At 37.2% G+C, this 26,117-nt stretch overlaps 1 protein-coding gene and 1 long non-coding RNA gene across 2 annotated transcripts in view; both read right to left on the bottom strand.

Annotated features, from left to right (window-relative positions):
- Positions 1-26,117, bottom strand: part of LOC132159554 (uncharacterized) — a 1,375,546-nt gene that overhangs the window by 673,274 nt on the left and 676,155 nt on the right. The gene's annotated exons all lie outside the window — the stretch shown is intronic.
- On the bottom strand, positions 6,766-25,291 carry LOC132159585 (uncharacterized). The gene is made up of 5 exons (XR_009437876.1): positions 25,047-25,291; positions 21,171-21,241; positions 19,873-19,977; positions 15,179-15,265; positions 6,766-7,010 (listed from the first exon to the last, which is right to left on the bottom strand). It is a non-coding gene; the product is annotated as an uncharacterized LOC132159585 (long non-coding RNA).

The raw sequence follows: 26,117 nt of genomic DNA, 5'->3' as shown, positions 1-26,117 counted from the left end.
GATCTCCGCCTCTCCCTCTCCTCCCGAGTCAACCGAGCTCGACCCACCTGCATGGGCTCGTGATCCTGGAATGGGCCGACCGCGTCGTTGCCACTGGCTCGAACTGGAGGTCCCTCCCCAGGGGGAAACCGAGCGGTTAAACACCACCGCTCGGTTCGGGAGAGTCGAGCGTCTACCCGTAGTGCCAGATCGATGAGGCCGTTGAGATCAGCGGGTAGATCCAGGGCGTAGATCTCACGTTGGACACGGTCAGCCAGCCCATGCAGGAACATGTCCCACTGCGCCTCCTCGTTCCATCGGCACTCCGCCGCCAGGGTGCGAAACTCGATAGAAAAGTCTGAGACGGATCTCTCCCCCTGTTTGAGCCCCGGATGGTTCCTGGTGGGCGGGCGGCATGGGTGGTGGGGTTGGCGCAGTGGGTTGTTGCCAGTTCTGCATCCGCTGGGTGAGCTCAGATACCTGCGCCACAAGAGCTCGGATCGCTGTTCCCGTATCCGCCGAGCTCTTCTCCTGGGTCTCCAGCCGAGAGATGCAGGAACGTAAAGCCTCCTCAGCCATGAGTGGGGTGGAGCCTGCTGCTTCCATAAGTGGTCTGATAGTTCTGTGATGGTAATGAATGTGATAGGAAGCAAAAGCAGTGTGAACATATATTTATTGACGACAAATACGGTGAACACAAACTCCGTGAAGACAATGATGAACTCCGTGGGTGATGTTATCTCTCGGCTGGGTGGCGCAGTGGCTTGATGGCTGGTGATGACGTGGCGTGAATCTCCCGTGATGAATACAATCCAGTGACGATCAACGGCGAAATAAACAATCCAACACGAACAAGACCAAGACAACCCAACAAGACAGTCCAACATCCGGAACAACTATCAGACAAGGAAGGAGAGAATGAGGTGAGTATATGTAGCTGACGGTAAAGTGAGACACCTGGTGCGGGGACTGATTAGCAGCTGATTCCAATGAGCATGATGTAACCACATGAAAGACACCAAATCACAGGACCTGAGAACACAGCCGATCCATGCACCGTGACACCTTCTGGCAGTTTTAGTTTATTATTTAGAGTATCATTTAATTCAAGATATGATTTCATATTTTCATAGTCATAATAATAAAATTAAGAAAATAAATTATTAAAGTTATAGTTCACCCAACCAAAAATTACAATTCTGTCATCATTTACTCACATGATGCCAAAAGAGTAAATGTAATACATTTTATCAAACAAAATATTTCTTGCTGAACCTACTTTTTGTAATCTCTGTTAGATGCTTTGCACAACAATTACCTTAAATTATCTTTTCAGAGTAATTTCTCCAAAGTTGATGTGCAATTAATTAGATTAATCACCACATCAATGCAATTAATTAGATAAAAAAATCTTAATCGCTTACCAGCTCTAATGTGTGTACATACATACATACACACACACACACACACACACACACACACACACACACACACACACACACATATATATATATATATATAAAGTTAAACATTTATGAAAATGTGTTTTTTCCTACCTTGAAGATCCACAGGATATTGTCTTTGAAATTCTTCTGGCTCCTGTGAGTCTGAAAGTCTGAATCTAATGTCTCATATTGAAACCTGTAAGGAAATGAAATACTGAATTTCTTGGCAAAATATTAGAGATATCGCCATGCATCCTTTTAACAAAAAAAAAGTATTTGGTGTACAAGCTAAAAGCATTATTTAAAGGGATAGTTCACCCAACAATGAAAATTTAATGCTTATCTACTTAACCCCAGGGCATCCAAGATGTAGGTGACTTTGTTTCTTCAGTAGAACACAAACAGAAATTTTTAAGTTGAACCGTTGCAGTCTTTCAGTCATATAATGGAGGTGAATGGAAATCACTGCTTCGAGAGTGAAAAAAACATACACAAACAAAACCATAATTAAATCCTGTGGCTCATGACTATACTTTGATGTGTAAAGACATTAAACGATCGGATTGCATGAAAATAAAAAGTATTTATATTGTTTTCTTACCTCTGATTTTCTCAGAGGTGTCTGAACCGTCTGTCCTGAGCACATCCTGAGTGCAGGGTTTAATTTGGTGTTGTTTGTGATTTTTTTTTCACTCTCAAAGCCCTAGTTTCCATTTACCTCCATTATATGACTGAAAGACTACAATGGTTCAACTTAAAAATAGGTTTGACTGAGGCTGCATGATTAATTCAAATAAAATTTTAATCACCGTATGGCTTAGTACAATTATCAAATTATATAAAACTATGATTAACTATGACTAATTGAATAAATATACAGTCTGATGCACTCTATGTTTTAGAGTGAACCACAGCAATGTGTACATTTAAATGTGTACAGTTTATTTGCGTCAGTGTCTCATAGCAGCTTGGTTCACAGTTAAATATAGTTTCTCACAAACTCCAGCTCTGTAAATTTGACTGTGTTTAATGTGCATTTGAAAACACAAGAAGCACAAGGTGCAATTTTTCAAATTCACATAACTTCCAACATTATGGACAGATATTTAAACTAAATTTGCAATCATTCATTGTGATATATTTTATTATTAATATTAAGTATTATTATTATTATTATTATTATTAAGTATTATAATTGTATTACTGTGGAAATATAAACTTATTATTTTATTTATTTATTTATTTAATTGTTATTATTATTTTGGTAAATTTTACACAGGGATGCCCCCTAAAAACACTTCTGAAATGCTTTTTTTCCAAGTTCATAGAGCTCAGCATGTTCATATATAATAATAACAAAATCAGATTTAGAGATTCATTGTGCAGTGTTGTTGGCTTCATTGATTATAATAGGAGTTTTCACTCCATCAATAAAAATGCAGCATTTCATTGATTATAATAGGAGCGCTCATTTCTTGTTTTTGTATATAATATAAATGTCATGCATGTAACTGCACATTTCAAGGTTTCGATTTGACAAATATATTTAAATATGGGACTGAATCCAAAACTGCAATGATCTACTACAGTATCAACTATGCTGGCATGATTAACAATTTACTAAAATGTTCCTAGGATGATTAGGCCTTGATTAGAATGTTGCTAGAATAACTAGCAAGTGTCAAGCATGTTGTTAACATGATTAGCAAGTCACTAGCATGTCGTTAACAAGTTTCTAGCATGTTGTTAACATTATAAACAAGTGACTACCATGTCACTAGCATGTTGTTAGCATGATTATTAAGTGACTAGCATGTTAATAGCACAATTAGCAAGTGAACTGAATGTTGCTAGCATAACTAGCAAGTGACAAGCAAGGCTAGTTTTAGCTGTATTTTCAGTAGGGATTTTTTAAGCACTGCTATGGCAGTAGACAGGTTAAATACACCATAATTCTAATTGTATAAAAGTTTTCACCCCCTCAACGAAAGTCTAAGGGATTTTTGGTGGTTATGACTGCTTTAAAAGTCTAGGAGGAGATACATTTTAAAATTTGGTCTCAGAAGAAGAGGAGGAAGAAGAAGATGATTAAATAGGATTTCAGTAAGTTTGTTTTTTTCAAGCCAACTTAACTAATAGATCTGCCACTTGTTCTATGTAATGTGTTACTTCTTATAGTAAGATAGCACTACTTATATATTTCAGTGATAGTAATTGAATAATAGTTCAATAATAATAAAAAGCACTGAGAAGTGCTGTTTATGTTGTTTATATATTGATGCTCGAAAACAAGCAACATTTGTTACTGCAGAATTTCACGCCATGCTCATTAATTCAGTTATCCACTTATTTTGGGAAGTCGTGGCCTAGTGGTTAGAGAGTTTGACTCCTAACCCTAGGGTTGTGGGTTCGAATCTCGGGCCGGCAATAACACAACTTAGGTGCCCTTGAGCAAGGCGAACCCCCAAATGCTCCCCGGGCGCAGCAACATAAATGGCTGCCCACTGCTCCGGGTGTGTGTTCACTGCTCTGTGTGTGTGCACTTTGGATGGTTAAATGCAGAACACAAATTCTGAGTATGGGTTACCATACTTGGCTGAATGTCACCTAAGGTATCAGTTTTATATTGATAAGTTATTAGATTCTGGGATCATAATGAAGCCAACATTTTGGTATTGAGCTAACCCTAATCAGCAGAATATGGTAAAACCATGTTTCCAATGCAGCAACAATGGAATATAAATAAAATACATCTCAAGCATTTCTTTTAATGAACATTAGATTAGATTTGAACATATTGTTAACTCTTAGTCACACTAGGGCTGTGGCGATAACCGCAATATTGTAATACTATTGACAAGCAAACCGCAGAGGAAAGATAGCAACCGCAGAAACCGCGGCAAACCGCAGTGTTCAGTTTTATTTTATTTATTTATTTATTTATTTTATGAGGCTGTGGCCTTTTTGGGTTTTTTTGTCACTGTGCATTCAATCTTAAATAAATTAATGATAAATTAATCATACAATATGGTTACAACTGTAATTTTCTCGCGAGCCATTGTAGCTTTATGGTGCTTCGTTTGTTTTGAATAGGCCAGCTGAAACGATGGGAGGCGCTCGATCTGGTTCCAAAACCTAATGTCACGTCGCCAGTTTGGAAACATTTCGGCTTTCAACCCAATGAAAAGGGCAAGCCAGCGAATATAGATGAGCCGATATGCAAAATTTGCCGCAAAAAGGTTCCTGTGACGCGGCAATTATTTGAGGTCATCGGGACATTCTAAAACGCTTAACGTGAAAAACGCTTTACGTGGTTTAATGTACCAATACAGTGAAATTAACAGACAAAACTCACTAAACATCATATTAATAAAGTATACTATCTACAAAAAATCAGATGATCCCTGAATATGAATTCAACGCGTTTAATAACACGTTAAGCCTTTTCCTCTCATAGAAAACCATCATAAGGCTTAACATGTTATTAAACGACTTGCATTCATAATCAGGGATCGTCTGTTTTTTTTTTTGTTTTTTTTTTGTACATCGTATACTGCTTTATTAGTATGATGTTTAGTGAGTTTGGTTTTTAAAAATCACTGTCTTAGCACATTAAGCATTTTCTTATAACAGTTTTCTATGAGAGGAAAAGACTTAACGTAAATGAGTTGGATTCATATTCAGGGCTCATCTGATTTTTTTATAGATAGTATACTTTATTAGTATGATTTTTAGTGAGTTTGGTCTGTTAATATCAATGTCTTAGTACATTAAGCCATGTTAAGCGTTTTTCACGGTAAGCGTTTTAGAGTGTCCCCTGTCATCCAGCGCAGCTGCCCCCTCAAGCATCAGGTCGCGGAGCAACATCAAAAAGAACAGCTGAGACCGGCCGACAGTTAGGAGTAGCTGAAACCTTTGAGAAATCTGTAAAATACAGGCGTGAAAGTAACAGGCATACCTGCTGAAGTCACGGATAACCTCCGCGTCAGTGCCCATACCCAAGAGAGCGTGAGCAGATAATGAGCTCACGCGCTTTCTGGATGAGGAGTGCATCGACTCCAACTCGAATCCACTGTCCTGGTGGGCCAGGTGTGACGCGATAATCAGTCTAGATTTCCACTGCTGTCCAAAATCGCACGCAAATACATGTAATACATGTTAGAACTCTTTGATTTCTTAAAAAAAAAATTTGTTGGAAAACGCATGTTCTTGTTGCTGTTTGGCATTTAACAATAAACAAAAATGTTTTAAAACATGTCCCTCAGTCAGTTAAAAAAGCAACAATATATGCTACATAACTCACAGATAGAGCTTTGTATGCAGCAAAATCAAGATAAATTAGGTATGTAAAAAAAAAATAAAAACAGCGGTAATACCGCATATCGCGCTATTGAGCCACCCATAATAACCGCAGGGGAAATTTCTTAACCGTGACAGCTCTAAATCACACTAAAAAAAGAATTTGCAAAGAAAGATTTATTGTTAATTGTTGTTTTCCTGATACCACACTGAGCAACTCTTCAGAGTTTTTTCTTTTCTCCAGATGATCCATTCACTAAGCATACTTGGCTTGATATACACACACACACACACACACACACACATTTTCTTAAAATAATAATAAAAACATAACATAATAAACATAACATAAACATAATAATTAAATTACATTCTAAACAATACAAATAATCAATAATGGATCTATGTAGTGACAATCTGTATAAAATGTAAAAGGCAAAAAGTAAAAAGGCAAATAGTCGATGTAATTTAAATGTTATAGAACACATTATTGAAATGATATTCTGTGATATGCAACAAAGCATTGTTTCTTATCAATGTCAATACATGCCTGGTTTGGTCGTGGCTTTTCAGCAGCAATATATTTTTGCTGTAGTGCCAGACAGTGGATATAATTGCCATTACACACTCTATTCAATGAGAGGTTTAAAGACAAACAGCCAAAAATGGGGTTTGGCGAGTTTTAATTACAGTAATTTGATCACCAAAAAAGGTCAACTGTGCGGTTACAATGCATCTTAAAGGGTTAATGAATAGCTACTGAATCTCAACTTTAAAGAGATCATATGATGCTGCTAAAAAGAACATTATTTTGTGTATTTGGTGCAATGCAATATGTTTATTTTGTGAAAGAGCTTATGTTTTTATATTCTGTTTTATTAAAATATTTGTTTTAATTTTTCAGCACATTGTTTATTTCCAGACTTGAATTTGATTTTGAATTCCAGGTTTCGGTTTTGAACGATGTTTTTAGAGAAACACATGAAATATCTTCTAGTACATGCAGTTCTTCACTACTGAAGCTACTAATCAAACACAACAACCACAACAAATACACTACCTACTGTACAATCTGACAGAGAAAATGCTCATGAGCCCCCTAGTGGCTTCCTGTGTAAGTATATTATTGGAAAGAAGCTACCATCACATAAACAATAATTGAGAAATTAGTTAACAGAGCTATATAATGTAAAACACATGAAATACCTTTTGGAAGATGGTGTTTCCTCACGTAAGTCCGGTGGATTGATAAGTGACCCATCACTTTTAACAGACACAGAGCCTAAACTTTCACTAACACAAACCAGAGGAAAAAAAATACTTCAGTCTCATTTGAAAAGATTTAATTATACATAGGCCAACAAGGAATTTGTTTTAGTGTCACAAGCTTCCAATACACAGAGACAACACAAAATACAGCTAATAAAAAAATAAGATGTGAATAAAATACACATATGTATAAATTAGAGGTGGGCATAGATTATTTTTTTTAATCTAGATTAATCTCACTGTGATCTTGAAATTAATCTAGATTAATCTCGCTGTGATCTTGAAATTAATCTAGATTAATCTCACTGTGATCTTGAAATTAATCTAGATTAATCTCACTGTGATCTTGAAATTAATCTAGATTAATCTAGATTAAAATGTCTCATTCGAATTCTGCCGAAAGCATTCAGAATATGTGTGTTACCCAAATAAAACTAACAAACAGTAAGTCTTTGAGAAGGGGTTTATCAAGCTAGGTGGTGCATTAGAAAAGGGGCTCATCTCCTGTTTCCAAAATGCATCACAGAGTGCTTGAAAAAGCTGTAAACTAATTCCACATTGCACAAGGTGCTAACCTTACGCATGTTTCACACCAATGTTTAAGTTTTTTTCAAGTTTGTAGGTGTCAAGGTACAGAAACCAAATAATTAAATGTAAAATAGCACTGGATAGTCTTCAATGTAAAAATGAAATATACAATCAAACCATTTATTCAGACAACTTCAAAATTTCTCACATTATTACAGTTTTGCTATATATAAAAAAAATTATATCTGGTGTCTGAATATTTTTTGGTTTGACTGTTAAAACTACAAAGATATTCAGTCAACTGGAGATATTCAGATATTCGATATTCGATATTCGATATTCGGAACTGGAGTGCATGTCCAGTTCTCTCTCCATCTTCAATACCACGACTTAGGTGCCCTTGAGCAAGGCATCGAACCCCCAACTGCTCCCCGGGCGCCGCAGCATAAATGGCTGCCCACTGCTCCGGGTGTGTGCTCACAGTGTGTGTGTGTGTTCACTGCTCTGTGTGTGTGCATTTCGGATGGGTTAAATGCAGAGCACAAATTCTGAGTATGGGTCACCATACTTGGCTGAATGTCACTTCACTTCAAGAGGAGTGAGTGATTTTCTTTCTTTCATTTTCTTGGATTAACATTACAGCAGCCAGTAGCTAAATTAGGCACGGTCACTTTAAGAGACGATGAACGCATCCAATATAATACACATCCCCATTCTCTCTCTCGTGCGCACCGAACACAGCGAGTATCCAGCTACTCTGTTCAGCTTTTCCACGTCTTGTTTTTGGATGCTTTAATGTTTAAAAACACGTGATAAGCTTTCGTGACGATGCGCAGCAGTGGCCCGTCAACTGTCCTGAGCATCTGTTTAGGCTGGCCTCAGCCAGTCGGTTATATAAAATATCAAGGTGAAAGTCATCATAGCTTGCTTAGTATAGACCCAGCTCCCAACCCAACTTTGAGAATAGATTAACGGCAATATTTTTTTTTATCGTTCGATAAGAGTCTCACGTTAACGCAGCACGTTAACGCCGATAACGGCCCACCACTAGTATAAATATAAATAAATCACATACACATGATAAATATGTACAGGTGTGTACATGTATTAAATACTGTAGAATATGAATATAATTTAAAAAAAGTTGCAGGGGTGTAGGCTAGGATGTAGGGTGATAAAAAAGGTCATTGCACATATTTTTATTGCACAATGGGAGAACATTTAACTGTTTCTGAGGTAGATTGCCTATAGCCTATACTGTATATGTATAGGCCTTTAGACTGCAGTTCAAAAGTCTGGGATCAGTAAGATTTTGTATTTTTTATTTTTTAAATAACTTTCTTATGCTCATCAAGGCTACATTTATTTGATCAAAAATACCAAAAAAAAATAATAAAAAAAACTAATTTTGTGACAGCCTTTTATTGCAATTTAACATACCATTTTCTATTTTAATATACTTTAGGATATAATTTATTACTGTAAAGCAAAGCTGAATATTCAACATCGTTACTCCAGTCTTCAGTGTCATGCATGATCCTCCAGAAATCATTCAAATATGTTGATTTATAATTAGTTGTGCTGCTTAATATTTTTTGGGACCTGTGATATTTTATATATATATAGATACATTTACACAGATACATTTTCACAGCCTCCTTTGATCATATTTACCAAGGGTGCCAATATGTGAAAATGTATCTGCATTGTTAATCCTTTTGATCTTTTTCTTAAAAAATCCACAAAAATCTAACCTTTCATTGGATAATAAGAATTTAAAATGGGGCGAAATATCATTATGAAATAAATGTTTTCTCTAATACACATTGGCCACAATTAAAGGCATTGTTTTTAAATACTTTTTGAAATCTCCATTTGCCAGTTTAACAGCTCTAAACGTTCTCCTATAATGCCTGATGCGGTAAGAGAACACCTGACAAGAGATCAGAAACAATTCCTTCATCCAGAATCACTCCAGACCCTTCAGATCCCCAGCTCCATGATTGTCACGGCTTACGCTGCTGGAAGGAACACGGAACCGAAGGATAAACGAAACAAGGCTTTATTATATCCAACATAGGTATTATCCAAATATGGATCACAGAGGAAGACACAGGTAAGTGACTGGTAACTGGTGGCAAGTAACAAGTAGACCCGACAAAACAGAACTGAAAGGACAAGGCTCTTATACAAGGGATAATGGGGAAACACAGGTGGATGGAATCACTAAATTAACCGGGAAATAGAACACATGGAGAAATGAATAAACACACCTGTGAACTAATCAAACCACACATGGAAGACAGAAACTGGAACACAGGGGCAAAAACACACAAAATGAGTCCAGGTATGTGACAGTACTCCCCCCTCCCGGTAGGTGCGTCCTCGCACCGTAGAAACAACAAAGGGAGGCGTGGGTGGGAACTTGGGAGGGGGTTCCGGTGGAGGACAGCCTCCCAGGAGGGGGCCAGCAGACAGGGACCACAGAGGAAGGAGCCAGGGAGGAGACGACGGAGGGAGGAGCCAGGGAGGAGACAGGAGGGATCTGAAGCAGGAGGCACCCAGCAGGGCCCAGGCCACAGCCATAACGGCCCAAGGTGGGGCCGACGGTGGAAGGAGCCATGGAGGAGGAATGGTCGCCGACTCCAGGGACTCGACCCACGGCAACAGAGCAAGTGGAGGAGGAGCCCGAGGCGGAGACGGAGAGCCGAAGAGCCAGGGTGATGGGGAGGAGCCGGAGGTCCTAGGCGGAACTGATGGCTCTGGTGACTGACGCGGCGATGTGGATCCGGAAGGCCGCGGTGAGGCCAGATTGACCGAGGACTGAGGTGTAGCCGAGGGGATGAAGGAGCCTGACGGAGCTGGAGGGACGGAGGGATGAGGCGAAGCCGGAGGAGTGGAGTCCCGAGGCATAGGATGGACGACGCCAGACCAAGGCGGAGCCGGAGGGACGAGGGAGCCAGGCAGAGCATGTGGACTGCCGGGCCACGGCGGAGAGGAAGGAGCTAGGAGCCATGGTGGAGCCGACGGGTCAACGGGCCGAGGCGGAGTCCAGGCCTCAGAGGCTGGAGACGGAGGTGAGGGAGACGCCGACCAAGGCGGCGCTGGAGGATGGCGGTCCCGCTGAGCTCGCACCACAATGATGGTAGGCTGAGGGCGAGCAGAGGGGCAGCCAGACGACAGCGGAGGAGGAGGCAGGAGTGGGTGGGAGGCTGGGAATTTTGGAGGAGCAGGCACTGGAGTGAGTTCTGGGGCTGGAGCCCTTCCTGGGCTTAACTGGAGTTCAGGAGCCCGTCCTGGGTTTAACTGGGGGTCAGGAGCCCGTCCTGGGCTTAACTGGGGATCAGGAGCCCGTCCTGGGCTTAACTGGGGATCAGGAGCCCGTCCTGGGCTTAACGTGGGATCAGGAGCCCGTCCTGGGCCTAACGGGGGATCAGGAGCCCGACTTGGGCCTAACGGGGGATCAGGAGCCCGTCCTGGGCCTAACGGGGGATCAGGAGCCCGTCCTGGGCCTAACGGGGGATCAGGAGCCCGTCCTGGGCTTAACGGGGGATCAGGAGCCGGTCCTGGACTTAACGGGGGATCAGGAGCCCGTCCTGGGCTCAACGGAGGATCAGGAGCCCGTCCTGGGCTCAACGGAGGATCAGGAGCCCGTCCTGGGCTCACCGGAGGATCAGGAGCCCGTCCTGGGCTCACCGGAGGATCAGGAGCCCGTCCTGGGCTTAACGGAGGGTCAGGAGCCCATCCTGGGCTTAACGGGGGATCAGGAGCCCGTCCTGGGCTTAACGGGGGATCAGGAGCCGTCCTGGGCTTAACGGAGGATCAGGAGCCCGTCCTGGGCTTAACGGGGGATCAGAAGCCCGTCCTGGGCTTAACGGGGGATCAGAAGCCCGTCCTGGGCTTAACGGAGGATCAGGAGCCCGTCCTGGGCTTAACGGAGGATCAGGAGCCCGTCCTGGGCTTAACGGAGGATCAGGAGCCCGTCCTGGGCTTAACGGAGGATCAGGCATAGGTGAATTGAAAACCCTCTCATTTTGACCCATTTGGTGCTCCACATTTTGCTCCCTCGTGGTGGGCAGTGTCGCCGGCTCTCGCACCTCGTCTGACGGATTGCTCTCTGGCTCTCCGTCATCGGTGGGCTCGGGCTTATGCCCCGTACCGTGGGGAGATTGTAGGCTGGGCTCTTGGTCCAGAGTGGACCTGGCGAGATCCTCCATTGGGCAGACCGTGAGAGGTGACCCATTTCTCACCAGATTCCACTCTACAAACGCGGCGAAGTCCTCCCGAGGACCATCTTCGTTCGACAACGCTCTGCACTTGGAGTTCAGGCTGGCGTGATAGAAGCAGCAGAGCGCGCTGTCCGGGTAGCTGGTGGCATTAGCTAGCAGTAAAAACCGTCTGGTATGGTCCTCGAGAGAAAGTTCCTCCTGCTTCAGCAGGAGAAGGAGGAATTCGGGGCGATAGAGGGGATCCATGACACACTACGGAAAGAAAAAGACTGTGAAAAAACGGAAAACAAAACGGAGGGAAAACACGCAGTTTTAAATTTTTTTGGGTCGGGTCTTCTGTCACGGCTTACGCTGCTGGAAGGAACACGGAACCGAAGGATAAACAAAACAAGGCTTTATTATATCCAACATAGACATTATCCAAATATGGATCACAGAGGAAGACACAGGTAAGTGACTGGTAACTGGTGGCAAGTAACAAATAGACCCGACAAAACAGAACTGCAAGGACAAGGCTCTTATACAAGGGATAATGGGGAAACACAGGTGGATGGAATCACTAAATTAACCGGGAAACAGAACACATGGAGAAATGAATAGACACACCTGGGAACTAATCAAACCACACACGGAAGACAGAAACTGGAACACAGGGGCAAAAACACACAAAATGAGTCCAGGTATGTGACAATGATGTTGCTTCTCTTCTTCAGTTCACCACACTCATTTTCTATAAGGTTCCGGTCAGAGGACTGGAATGGCTATAGCAGAAGCTTGGTTTTGTGCTCAGTGGCCCATTTTTGTGTTGTTTTTGAGGTTTGAATTTGGACTATTGTACGGATGCAAGATCCAAACATGACGCATTATAAAAGCAGTCACTTAGTCATTTTCTTTTATCTGTAGGTATTTGATAGAATCCATGATGCCATGTGTCTAAACAAGATGTCTAGGACCTCCAGCAGAAATATAGGCCCACAACATCAAAGATACAGCAGTATATTTCATTGTACACATGGGGTACTTTTTATCCCTGTTATCACCAAACCCATTTTGAGTGTTTGCTTCTAAAAAGCTCATTTTTTAGTTTCATCTCACCATAGAAGCAAGTCCCATTTGAATTTCAAGTCGTGTCTGATAACTGAATATGCTGGAGTTTGTTTTTGGATGAGCTAGGAGAGTGTTTCATGAAACCCTACCAAACAACATGTGTTGATGTAGGTGCTGTTTGACAATTTTTTTATAGGTTTTCTTGACTCCAAGATTCAAATTTTTTTCTGCAATTCTCCAGCTGTGATCCTTGGAGAGTCTTTAGCCACTCAAACTCTTAAACATTATTTCATAATGATATTTCCCCCCCATTTTAAATTCTTATTATCCAATGAAAGTTTAGATTTTTGTGAATTTTTTAATAGATCAAAAAGATCAAAAGGATTAACAATGCAGATTCATTTTCACAGCCTTCTTTAATCAAATTTACCAAGGGTGCCGATATGTATGTTTGTATATATATATATATATATATATATATATATATCAATGTAGTGACAATCTGTATAAAATGTAAAGTAAAAAGTCAATTTGTATAAAATGTAAAGTAAAAAGGCAAATAGTCAATGTAATATAAATGTTATAGAACAAATTATTGAAATGATATTCTGTGATATGCATCAAAGCATTGTTTATTTTTGTTCAGACAAAAGAACAACTTCATTCTATGATCTTGTGCAGTGCTATTCCGAGTTATGATCTTGTTGTTGAGTATAGCTAGCATTCAGTTCATTTTACCCAAAGTTGGCAACTCAACCGAGCAGTTGAGCTCATTTTCTAAGGTAAAAAACAGAAAGTGGATATAATTGCCATTACACACTCTATTCAAAGAGAGGTTTAAAGACAAACAGCCAAAAATGGGGTTTGGCGAGTTTTAATTAAAGTAATTTGATCACCAAAAAAGGTCAACTGTGCGGTTACAATGCACCTTAAAGGGTTAATGAATAGTTACTGATTATCAACTTTAAAGAGATCATATGATGCTGCTAAAAAGAACATTATTTTGTGTATTTGGTGCAATGCAATATGTTTATGCGGTCAAAGTTCGAAAAACACATTATTTTCCACATACTGTAATGTACATTATTGTTGCTCCTCTCTGCCCCGTCTTCTGAAACGCATTTATATTTACAAAGCTCATCGGTCTGAAAAGCATGGTGCACGCTGATTGGCCAGCTATTCAGTGTGTTGTGATTGGCTGAATGCCTCAAGCGAATGATGTAAATGTTACGCCCCTTATCATAGTGTGATGCCGTCTCCCAGCACGATGAGACAAACTGACTAAACCCCATTACAAACAAGGCATTGGTTGCATCCCCTTGGGACATAATTACAGATTTTAATGACGAAAACCTAAAACCATGTCAGCATTTGTGACTCGCGTTTGAATCGTCAGTGCCAAATTCTTTAAATATGTAAACATACTTACAGGCTGTGAGTCAGAAGTGCCAGACTTTCCTTGCAAAGTTGGATTTGCCCTACTTTATAGAAACAGCTTTTGTACACAGAAGCATGGTTCAGGAAACAGACCTTGTCTTCTGTAAAATTCGCTGCACACATCTGAATATTTGGATTGTTCTGGAACAGTGTTGTAAATACAATTTAACCACTGATTCCTAGTCATGTCATCTTTTGGAAGGCCAAAAAAAGTAGTTTTTATTTCACAACGAAACACACAGCGTCTCCACGATATGCCTTCTTTCTTTGCATGAACATATGGGCAGCATTATGCAAATCTTCCCACATCTTGACTTAGACATGTAGGGCCATGTTAGAATGAGCCATTTTAGGAGGGTGTGGTTGACTCTTAACTTTTATAAAGAATATCTCTTTGGATTTTTGACTTTAGTCTTTGCAACTTTACAGACCTTCTTTATGCACCAAGACATTGTAACACTCCGAAGAGAAAGGAAACATTTAAATCACATCATATGACCACTTTAAAATCACTATTCAAAGTCTATATTTAATGTATTGTTCAATGTACCTTTTAAATCCATTTGTGAAAGAGCTTATGTTTTTATATTCTGTTTTATTAAAATATTTGTTTTAATTTTTCAGCACATTGTTTATTTCCAGACTTGAATTTGATTTTGAAATTCCAGGTTTCGGTTTTGAACTGTAAATCTATTTTTGACGATGTTTTTAGAGAAACACATGAAATATCTTCTAGTACATGCAGTTCTTCACTACTGAAGCTACTAATCAAACACAACAACCACAACAAATACACTACCTACTGTACAATCTGACAGAGAAAATGCTCATGAGCCCCCTAGTGGCTTCCTGTGTAAGTATATTATTGGAAAGAAGCTACCATCACATAAACAATAATTGAGAAATTAGTTAACAGAGCTATATAATGTAAAACACATGAAATACCTTTTGGAAGATGGTGTTTCCTCACGTAAGTCCGGTGGATTGATAAGTGACCCATCACTTTTAACAGACACAGAGCCTAAACTTTCACTAACACAAACCAGAGGAAAAAAAATACTTCAGTCTCATTTGAAAAGATTTAATTATACATAGGCCAACAAGGAATTTGTTTTAGTGTCACAAGCTTCCAATACACAGAGACAACACAAAATACAGCTAATAAAAAAATAAGATGTGAATAAAATACACATATGTATAAATTAGAGGTGGGCATAGATTATTTTTTTTAATCTAGATTAATCTCACTGTGATCTTGAAATTAATCTAGATTAATCTCACTGTGATCTTGAAATTAATCTAGATTAATCTCACTGTGATCTTGAAATTAATCTAGATTAATCTAGATTAAAATGTCTCATTCGAATTCTGCCGAAAGCATTCAGAATATGTGTGTTACCCAAATAAAACTGACAAACAGTAAGTCTTTGAGAAGGGGTTTATCAAGCTAGGTGGTGCATTTTTAGAAAAGGGGCTCATCTCCTGTTTCCAAAATGCATCACAGAGTGCTTGAAAAAGCTGTAAACTAATTCCACATTGCACAAGGTGCTAACCTTACGCATGTTTCACACCAATGTTTAAGTTTTTTTCAAGTTTGTAGGTGTCAAGGTACAGAAACCAAATAATTAAATGTAAAATAGCACTGGATAGTCTTCAATGTAAAAATGAAATATACAATCAAACCATTTATTCAGACAACTTCAAAATTTCTCACATTATTACAGTTTTGCTATGTATAAAAAAAATTATATCTGGTGTCTGAATATTTTTTGGTTTGACTGTTAAAACTACAAAGATATTCAGTCAAGAGGGAGTGAGTGATTTTCTTTCTTTCATTTTCTTGGATTAACATTACAGCAGCCAGTAGCTAAATTAGGCACGGTCACTTTAAGAGACGATGAACGCATCCAATATAATACACATCCCCATTCTCTCTCTCGTGCGCACCGAACACAGCGAGTATCCAGCTACTCTGTTCAGCTTTTCCACGTCTTGTTTTTGGATGCTTTAATGTTTAAAAACACGTGATAAGCTTTCGTGACGATGCGCAGCAGTGGCCCGTCAACTGTCCTGAGCATCTGTTTAGGCTGGCCTCAGCCAGTCGGTTATATAAAATATCAAGGTGAAAGTCATCATAGCTTGCTTAGTATAGACCCAGCTCCCAACCCAACTTTGAGAATAGATTAACGGCAATATTTTTTGTATCGTTCGATAAGAGTCTCACGTTAACGCAGCACGTTAACACCGATAACGGCCCACCACTAGTATAAATATAAATAAATCACATACACATGATAAATATGTACAGGTGTGTACATGTATTAAATACTGTAGAATATGAATATAATTAAAAAAAAGTTGCAGGGGTGTAGGCTAGGATGTAGGGTGATAAAAAAGGTCATTGCACATATTTTTATTGCACAATGGGAGAACATTTAACTGTTTCTGAGGTAGATTGCCTATAGCCTATACTGTATATGTATAGGCCTTTAGACTGCAGTTCAAAAGTCTGGGATCAGTAAGATGTTGTATTTTTTATTTTTTAAATAACTTTCTTATGCTCATCAAGGCTACATTTATTTGATCAAAAATACCAAAAAAATAAAATTTTGTGACAGCCTTTTATTGCAATTTAACATACCATTTTCTATTTTAATATACTTTAGGATATAATTTATTACTGTAAAGCAAAGCTGAATATTCAACATCGTTACTCCAGTCTTCAGTGTCATGCATGATCCTCCAGAAATCATTCAAAAATGTTGATTTATAATTAGTTGTGCTGCTTAATATTTTTTGGGACCTGTGATATTTTATATATATATATAGATACATTTACACAGATACATTTTCACAGCCTCCTTTGATCATATTTACCAAGGGTGCCAATATGTGAAAATGTATCTGCATTGTTAATCCTTTTGATCTTTTTCTTAAAAAATTCACAAAAATCTAACCTTTCATTGGATAATAAGAATTTAAAATGGGGCGAAATATCATTATGAAATAAATGTTTTCTCTAATACACATTGGCCACAATTAAAGGCATTGTTTTTAAATACTTTTTGAAATCTCCATTTGCCAGTTTAACAGCTCTAAACGTTCTCCTATAATGCCTGATGCGGTAAGAGAACACCTGACAAGAGATCAGAAACAATTCCTTCATCCAGAATCACTCCAGACCCTTCAGATCCCCAGCTCCATGATGTTGCTTCTCTTCTTCAGTTCACCACACTCATTTTCTATAAGGTTCCGGTCAGAGGACTGGAATGGCTATAGCAGAAGCTTGGTTTTGTGCTCAGTGGCCCATTTTTGTGTTGTTTTTGAGGTTTGAATTTGGACTATTGTACGGATGCAAGATCCAAACATGACGCATTATAAAAGCAGTCACTTAGTGATTTTCTTTTATCTGTAGGTATTTGATAGAATCCATGATGCCATGTGTCTAAACAAGATGTCTAGGACCTCCAGCAGAAATATAGGCCCACAACATCAAAGATACAGCAGTATATTTCATTGTACACATGGGGTACTTTTTATCCCTGTTATCACCAAACCCATTTTGAGTGTTTGCTTCTAAAAAGCTCATTTTTTAGTTTCATCTCACCATAGAAGCAAGTCCCATTTGAATTTCAAGTCGTGTCTGATAACTGAATATGCTGGAGTTTGTTTTTGGATGAGCTAGGAGAGTGTTTCATGAAACCCTACCAAACAACATGTGTTGATGTAGGTGCTGTTTGACAATTTTTTTATAGGTTTTCTTGACCCCAAGACTCAACTTTTTTCCTGCAATTCTCCAGCTGTGATCCTTGGAGAGTCTTTAGCCACTCAAACTCTCCTTCTCACCGTGCATTAGGACGATTTAGAGACATGTCCTCCTCCACACAGATTTATAATATTTTCTGTTCCCTCATATTTATATCTCTGTGAAAAAGGAAGCCTTGGATGAATAATTTCATGTTCATAATCACCCTGGAGTGCTCAAAATTGAGAATATGAATGGGAATATACTTCTGAGATATTTTACTCATAATAATTTCTAGGAGTGCCAATAATTGTGTTCAACGTGTATTAGAAAAAAAAAAAACTTATTTCATAATGATATTTCCCCCCCCATTTTAAATTCTTATTATCCAATGAAAGTTTAGATTTTTGTGAATTTTTTTAATAGATCAAAAAGATCAAAAGGATTAATAATGCAGATTCATTTTCACAGCCTTCTTTGATCATATTTACCAAGGGTGCCGATATATATATATATATATATATATATATATATATATATATATATATATATATATACACACACACACAGTACAGACCAAAAGTTTGGAAACATTACTATTTTTAATGTTTTTGAAAAGTTTCTTCTGCTCATCAAGCCTACATTTATTTGATCAAAAATACAGAAAAAACAGTAATATTGTGAAATATTATTACAACTTAAAATAATAGTTTTCTATTTGAATATACTTTAAAAAAATAATTCATTCCTGTGATGCAAAGCTGAATTTTCAGCATCATTACTCCAGCCTTCAGTGTCACATCCAGTCTATCACATGATCATTTAGAAATCATTCTAATATTCAGATTTATTATGAGTGTTGGAAACAGTTCTGCTGTCTAATATATTTGATGAATAAAAGGTTAAAAAGAACTGCATTTATAAAAAATTGTAATAATATATAGTATCCTAATAATATATTTTCTTTACTGTCACTTTTTATCAATTTAAAACATCCTTGCTGAATAAAAGTATCGATTTTATTTAAAAGAAAGAAAAAAAAATTACTGACCCCAAATTACTGACCAGTAGTGTATATTGTTATTACAAAATATTTATATTTTAAAAACATAGCTTTTTTTTTTTTTTAACTTTTTATTCATCAAAGTATCCTAAAAAAAAATATCACATGTTCTGAAAAAATATTAAGCAGCAGAATTTCCAACTTTGATAATGAATCATCATATTAGAATGATTTCTAAAGGATCATGTGATAATGATCCTAAAAATTCAGCTTTGCATCACAGAAATAAATGATAATTTAAAGTATAATACATTTAAAAAACAATTATTTTAAATTGTAATAATATTTCACAATATTACATTTTTTTCGGTATTTTTGATCAAATAAATGCAGGCTTGATGAGCAGAAGAAACTTCTTTCAAAAACATTAAAAATAGTAATGTTTCCAAACTTTTGGTCTGTACTGTATATATATATATATATATATATATATATATATATATATATATATATATATATATACACACACACACACACACACTTATTCTGTCCTTTATTTTTCTATGAAAAACCATGATTCTGCCTTATTTTCCTTTTCTGAAGTTGGCAACCTAAGAGGTACAGGACCATGAAAACACACACAAAGTGACATCCATTACACCCTTGCACTTACACCCTCCAGCTATAATAATGACATAATTTGCAACTGTTGCTGTTTGTTATTTATTGTCATTTTGTTTTTTTGTTTTTATTTGTTTTTTTGTGCCAGAGACTCACCAGACAGAATTTTGTTGTACTATGTGACAAAGTAAATTGAACTGAAATGAATTTATTCAGTCAAGTTTTATCACTTTTACCACAATGAATACAATTCTCTAATGTAAAAAATACCTTTTGGTAGATGATGGTGTTTCCTCACTGAAATCTGGTGGTTTACCTCTTGACCAGTCACTCTTCACAGACACAGAGCTGGACACATCTGAGCCTGTTTTTACACTAATGACACAAACAACAGAGAGAGAGAGAGAGAGAGAGAGAGAGAGAGAGAGAGAGAAGCTTTACTACAGAAGGTTCCTCGGTCTCAGTTGAAGAGTTAAGTTTAATTCAAATTATGTCTTCGCTGAGATTTCACCCTAAAAACTGATCAGGTCAGCTACAATAGAATTTAAACCGGTAAACAGTCAAGTTTCCTCACCCTGCATAATATCCATTTCACCATAAAACATATACATCAGATGTTCAGCCAACAGTCTGTGGGTGTGACATCTGAAGCTGAGATTGTTTTCCAACTGTCATTTTTTTGTAATTACTTCATTCTGTCAAGTGTGTTGTTAAAATGATTTAGTTATATTCCCAAAACATCTACAGTCATGATGGAAGCACTTTACATGTGCCATGTCAAGCCCTAATTGCCAGCCATATTTTTATGTACTAAGGTATAAAATTCCACATTTTTTAAGTTTTCTATGCACATAATGTGCACACTGATGGATATCCAGCTGTTGTTTCATTTTCAATACAACTGTGATGCAAGATGTCACAAGAGAAAGAATGTGAAATGAGAGAGTGAGTCCTTGCTGTAATACGAGACACACAAAAAAGCGTCAGCTTGAAATACAATACGAGAGACATGAAAGAAGTGATGGCTAGAAATACATGGATCACTCTTCTCATTCACCATTCTATCCCATGCTATCCGGAATGCTGAATCCCGACAATTTTCAAGCAGCAGCTGAAAATTATTCTCTTTCGATGCTACTTTACTTCATCCTAATATATATATATATATATATATATATATATATATATATATATATATATATATCTTTATCTATTTAATAAAGAGAATCTTGTCATTAGGAGCATTCCTATGTCTGTTTCCCTCTAAAAGTAGAATTTCTTTAAGTATTCCCAAATTGTAAGTCACTTTAGACTATGCAAAATGACTAAATGTAAATGTTACACTCTGTTGCTACTGATGATGTAAATAGTTTTATAAGGAAATATCAGACTTTGGAATGTGGTGACTGACCAATCAGAATCTAATATTTTAATAATATTAGTCATAATATTAATTTAAGAAAATAATCACTGTTAAAAAGCTTGCTTGTTACAAAAAATACAAAATAATAATCAAATAAACTTAAATAGTGTTTAAAATGATTCTCTGAAAACAGACTCAGTCTTACCTCGGTTTCTCTGAGAGACTCATCTCAGACAGAGAGTCCTTTTCTTGCTTCTCTGACATACTGCAGATAAACTGGAAATGTGAAATGTCAAATGGTGTTGACAATCAGCTTCTCTGTATGACTGGAGATGATCTTACTGAGATGAACAACATGATAGTTGATGATGAAAATTTGAGAATGTTGAGTTAGCAACAAACAGGCTTTAAATAAAGAAATAAATAGAACAAATATATTGTGATTTTGCAATGCATTGTAATTAGGGCTGGGATAAACAATTATTTTTTAAACGATTAATCTAGCGATTATTTTTTCGATGCATCGATTAATCTAACGATTAATTTTTCAGACCGATTTGATTTTGATTATCTCCCCATTAATTGACTACTAACAATTTATACATGTTGATTTACATATCTGAATGAAAAAAAATCAATTCCTTAACATTGCAACATATGTTTATTGCTCTTAAAATTACAAAATAAAAGACTGACTAAGAATGCATTACTTTGCACTTGTATAGAGATAGCATTCAATAAAACCTTGAAAACACATAGCTTACTGAAACAAGCTTACTGAACTCATAGGGCCTAGCTTACTGAAAAAAGAAGTTCTTTCAGATGAAAATAACAACAACTTGATGTCTAGTATTCAATAAAAAAGGTCACCCAAAATACTTGTTTAGAGCAATTGAAAGAATACAGTATGTAAATGTAAACTTGAGAGCTTTAAGCTAATACAGAGAGTGCTTTTACAAAAAAAAAAAAAATTAACAGTGGGAGCCAGCAGCCTGTCATGGAGAAAAAAAATCTCTGAATGCTCCACGTGAAACTTTGGCGTTCCGCCCTTTTTCTAATATGCACAAGGGAGGGAGAGAGCAAGAAGCGCTCGTGTAGTTTGAAGACTGTGAGTGCACGAGCGCGCGTGAAACTTTGGTGTTTCGCCCTATTTCTATTGTGTTTAATGATTTTGATTAATATGCACAAGGGAGAGAGAGAGCAAGAAGCGCTCGTGTTGTTTGAAGACTGTGAGTGCGCGCACAGCCGGGGCTCTCTCTCGTACGCACTCTGTCACTGTCACTCACCGATCAAATTTGACAGCCGCCAAAAAAAAAAGATCAATGCAGAAAAACCCCTGGATTGGTTATATAACGTTGGACAGAATGTTGATCCGGCCATCGCGTATATTCAGCGCACATAAGGTAAACGTTTTGCAAACGTTTTTTAGAGAAATAAAAACAGGTCGACGAATCGATGCGCATATTTTGCGTCGACGTATTTTTTGCGTCGACGTCATCGATGACCTCGACACGTTGTCCCAGCTCTAATTGTAATCGCTATATTTCTTTTCAACAGGTTAACAAAAATGCATCCATCTCATCAAAACATAAAAAATATGAATACAAATATTGTGGGAACAAACATGACAGCATTGCATTAAAAACTTTTTAAATTTACTTCCAGTATTGCAGTTTTCATTTAATTTACACAAATATTTACTCTTTTCATTAATTCTGTTTCAACTGTCGTAACTAGTGTTTACATTCATGTCCACAATCTATGTAATTAAACTATTAAAATTAATTATGTAAGATTAATTAACTGGCTTTCATTTTAACACAACACATGGCACCAGCTATAAGTACACCACAATGCAAGGAATACTGTAAAAACTAAAATGCATAGTTTATTGATTACTTTCTCTATTGCAGTTTACATTATTTACACTCATATTTGTTCAACCTTTACTTGGATAAAATAGTCCTTTTTATTTGTCATTTGATCATTACTTAAAGTTCATAATCTATTTTATGGTTGTCAAATGCTTTTAGCCTTCCAATTGTGAATTATTATGATTAAATGGAATATCTAATGAATTAGGCCATGTGAACCGATATATTTTACTTATTCACATCAGATTTTTGTTACACGTTTCTTTGACAAAAACAAACAAACAAACAAAAAACTAAATCACATGAGAGAGCACATAGTTATATGTTGGGGTTCATCATCGGTGTGATTACAAAATAAATAAATACTTTCGATTTCGCACAAACACAAACCAACAGCCTAAAATTAATCAGAGACAATACACACAAACCCGCCCCCCCCCCCCACACCCCCACTTTTATCATCACGGGAATTCGTCCCCCGCACTTTTTCGGGCAAGTGTGTTCGTATAGAGGTTTTCAAGAGCTGGTGTGAATAAATATAGATTTAAACTCAAAGAGACAGGATAGTCTGCGTATGACCTGATGTTTTTTCGGACCAAGAAGGCGAGATGAAACGTCACGGAGCGCTAAACTCTCCTGCAGTGTGTGTGTGTGTGTGTGTGTGTGTGTGTGTGTGTGTGTTTCATTCATTCGCTCTCGCGCAGAAAGACATATCAGGAAACTCCTAATATGGACAACAGCGTCCAACTATCGCTGCATGAAAACAGCTGTTTTCGGGTTTGTTTGTTTTTTCAAGTCCAAATAAATCTCCAGCAGGTGATAAATAAAGTATATGAACAATGCAGTGCTAATTGACATAGCATTTATTACAGTATAGAAGCTATTCTGCCTTATTATGAGATAAAAAGTGTTTGTAGTATATAAACAAATCATTATTATTTGTTATTGTCCAGCACTTATAGATTTCAAAGCCAATTAAAAGCTAGAAATTAGAGAAACATTCAGAAATAATTCTGATATTCTGATTTGCTGCTAAAAAAACAACAACTTTTATTATGATAATGCTGAAAACAGCTGAGTATAATTTTTTCAGGTTTCTTTGATGAATAGAAAGTTCAAAAGAGCAGCATTTATCTGAAATTGTAAAATGATGTCTTTATCATCACTTTTGATCAATTTAAAGAATCCTTGCTAGTATTAATTTATATAATTTATTTAACAAAACAAATATAAATATGAAGAGTTCAGATGCAACAGCCTCTAAGTGCCATCTGAAATTTTAATCTAAAATTAGGATTTTTATCAGGCTCCTATATTTATGTTCAGTTATTTCACTTTAAAAGCCTGGAAAATGACCTGCACATCGCAATTAAAGTAAAATGACTCAACCTAAGCATAGGAGCTTGATAAAAATCCTAATTTTAGATGAAAATTTCAGATGGCACTTAGAGGCTTTTGCATCTGAACTCTTCGTATATATATATATATATATATATATATATATATATATATATATATATATATATATATATATATATATACTGACTAAGCTTTTGAATGATATAGTGTATAATGTTGCAAAAGCTTTTTATTTCACACAAATGCTGATCTGTGGATCCTTCTATGCATCAAAGAATGCTGAAAACAATTTACTCATCTGTTTTAAATATTGATAATCATCATATTAGAATGATTTCTGATTAATGTGACATTGAAGACAGGAGGAATGATGCTGAAAATTCACCTTTGATCACAGGAATACATTACATTTAAAATATATTCAAATAGAAAACAGTTATTTTAAAAGTACAAATATTTCACAATATTACTGCTTTTGCTGTGCTTTGGATGAAATAAAGGCAGGCTTCGTGAGCAGAAGAGACTTCTTTCAAAACATTAAAAATCTTACTGTTAAAAAACTGTTGACTAGTAGGTTATATAGATTACAGAAATGTTATATGTAACGTTATATATGTATGTGTGTGTGTGTGATTTATGTCCCCCTCACTTCTCAAAAGATGGCTACGCCCCTGTTCCAACGTATTATTCGTTTGCAGTGACCCTTTCAATAAACTTCATGTTTTACATCCGTGAACTTCATCTAATCTCTAGCAGTTTAACGCTCCGGAATAAAAGTAATACTCTGATTAGCTTCACAATCTCGCTGTTTTACAAATTAACTGTAATCAATAAGGTATTAAACTTACGTGCAGTCTTGTGCACTAAGAATAGAATTTAGAAGTATTTGAAACGCTCTCGATGTTCCTGTCTTTATGCGTTGCTTGTCACGAGGTACGATCCCAAAATAAATTCCAGCCTGGAAAAAGAATCGGCTATATCAACTGAATGTGTTTCTAGGGCCTTGAGAAGGACAAACAGCAACTGCAGCCAATATGAAGTCTTCATTTCCCAAGCCTTTCCTAAATTACTTTCTCGCCGTGCCAATCACAGTTTCGAGGTTTAAGAGAGACGGTACGCGATCACTGCTGTGACAGAGTCCCCCTCAGTGCTTTGAACGCCAGATTAACTCATCCGCTTCAGGGTGTGTCCATCCTGTTTGTGTGGATGTTATGAAATTCCAAAGCCTATTGCGTAAACAAAATAATTTGGCTGCCTTCTAGTTTATCGCCTGTCATTTGCATAACGTATTTGAGCATTTTCTCAAATTCTCAAGCCCCCTTCGCGATCAGTGACGTCTGATCAATAAAAATAATATTAATCGGTAGTTGTACTGAAGTAGTACGTAGATCCCCTAAAGCGCCAACAAACAGACACAACTACCAAAAACTGAACATCTTAGCTAAACATATATATAAATATATATGCAAACAGCTAAATATATATATATATATATATATATATATATATATATATTTTTTTTTTTTTACATTAAAAATAAAGACCTCAGAGGTTTTGCAAACGGACAGAGCGTTTATCGGGAGAATGCAAATATTTTGAGAGCGAATGCAATTTTTTTTATATATCAAACGCAAAAGCGTTGACATTTTCCATCACCCTGTCCATTTAAGTGCTCCGTAGTTTGACTTTATTCCAGCTGCTCTCTTTCCACTGATTGTGTTAATGTGGGATGGGCAGAAGGCTATCCGTTACTTGATAGACTGTTTAAGGTTCTGCTGATATGGAAGGAATGTCATGAAGAAAGGAAGGGCTTCCAAATACTGTAACTATATATAGCCTCTAATGAAAGTTAAATAGTCCAATAGTCTCTAATGTTCAAAATAAAATCTTATAAGCAACTTCCTGAAATAAATAGGCTA

This window comes from Carassius carassius, chromosome 16 (assembly GCF_963082965.1).
Source record: "Carassius carassius chromosome 16, fCarCar2.1, whole genome shotgun sequence".
Taxonomy (NCBI): Eukaryota; Metazoa; Chordata; class Actinopteri; order Cypriniformes; family Cyprinidae; genus Carassius; species Carassius carassius.
This window is presented reverse-complemented; position numbering and strand designations above follow the sequence as displayed.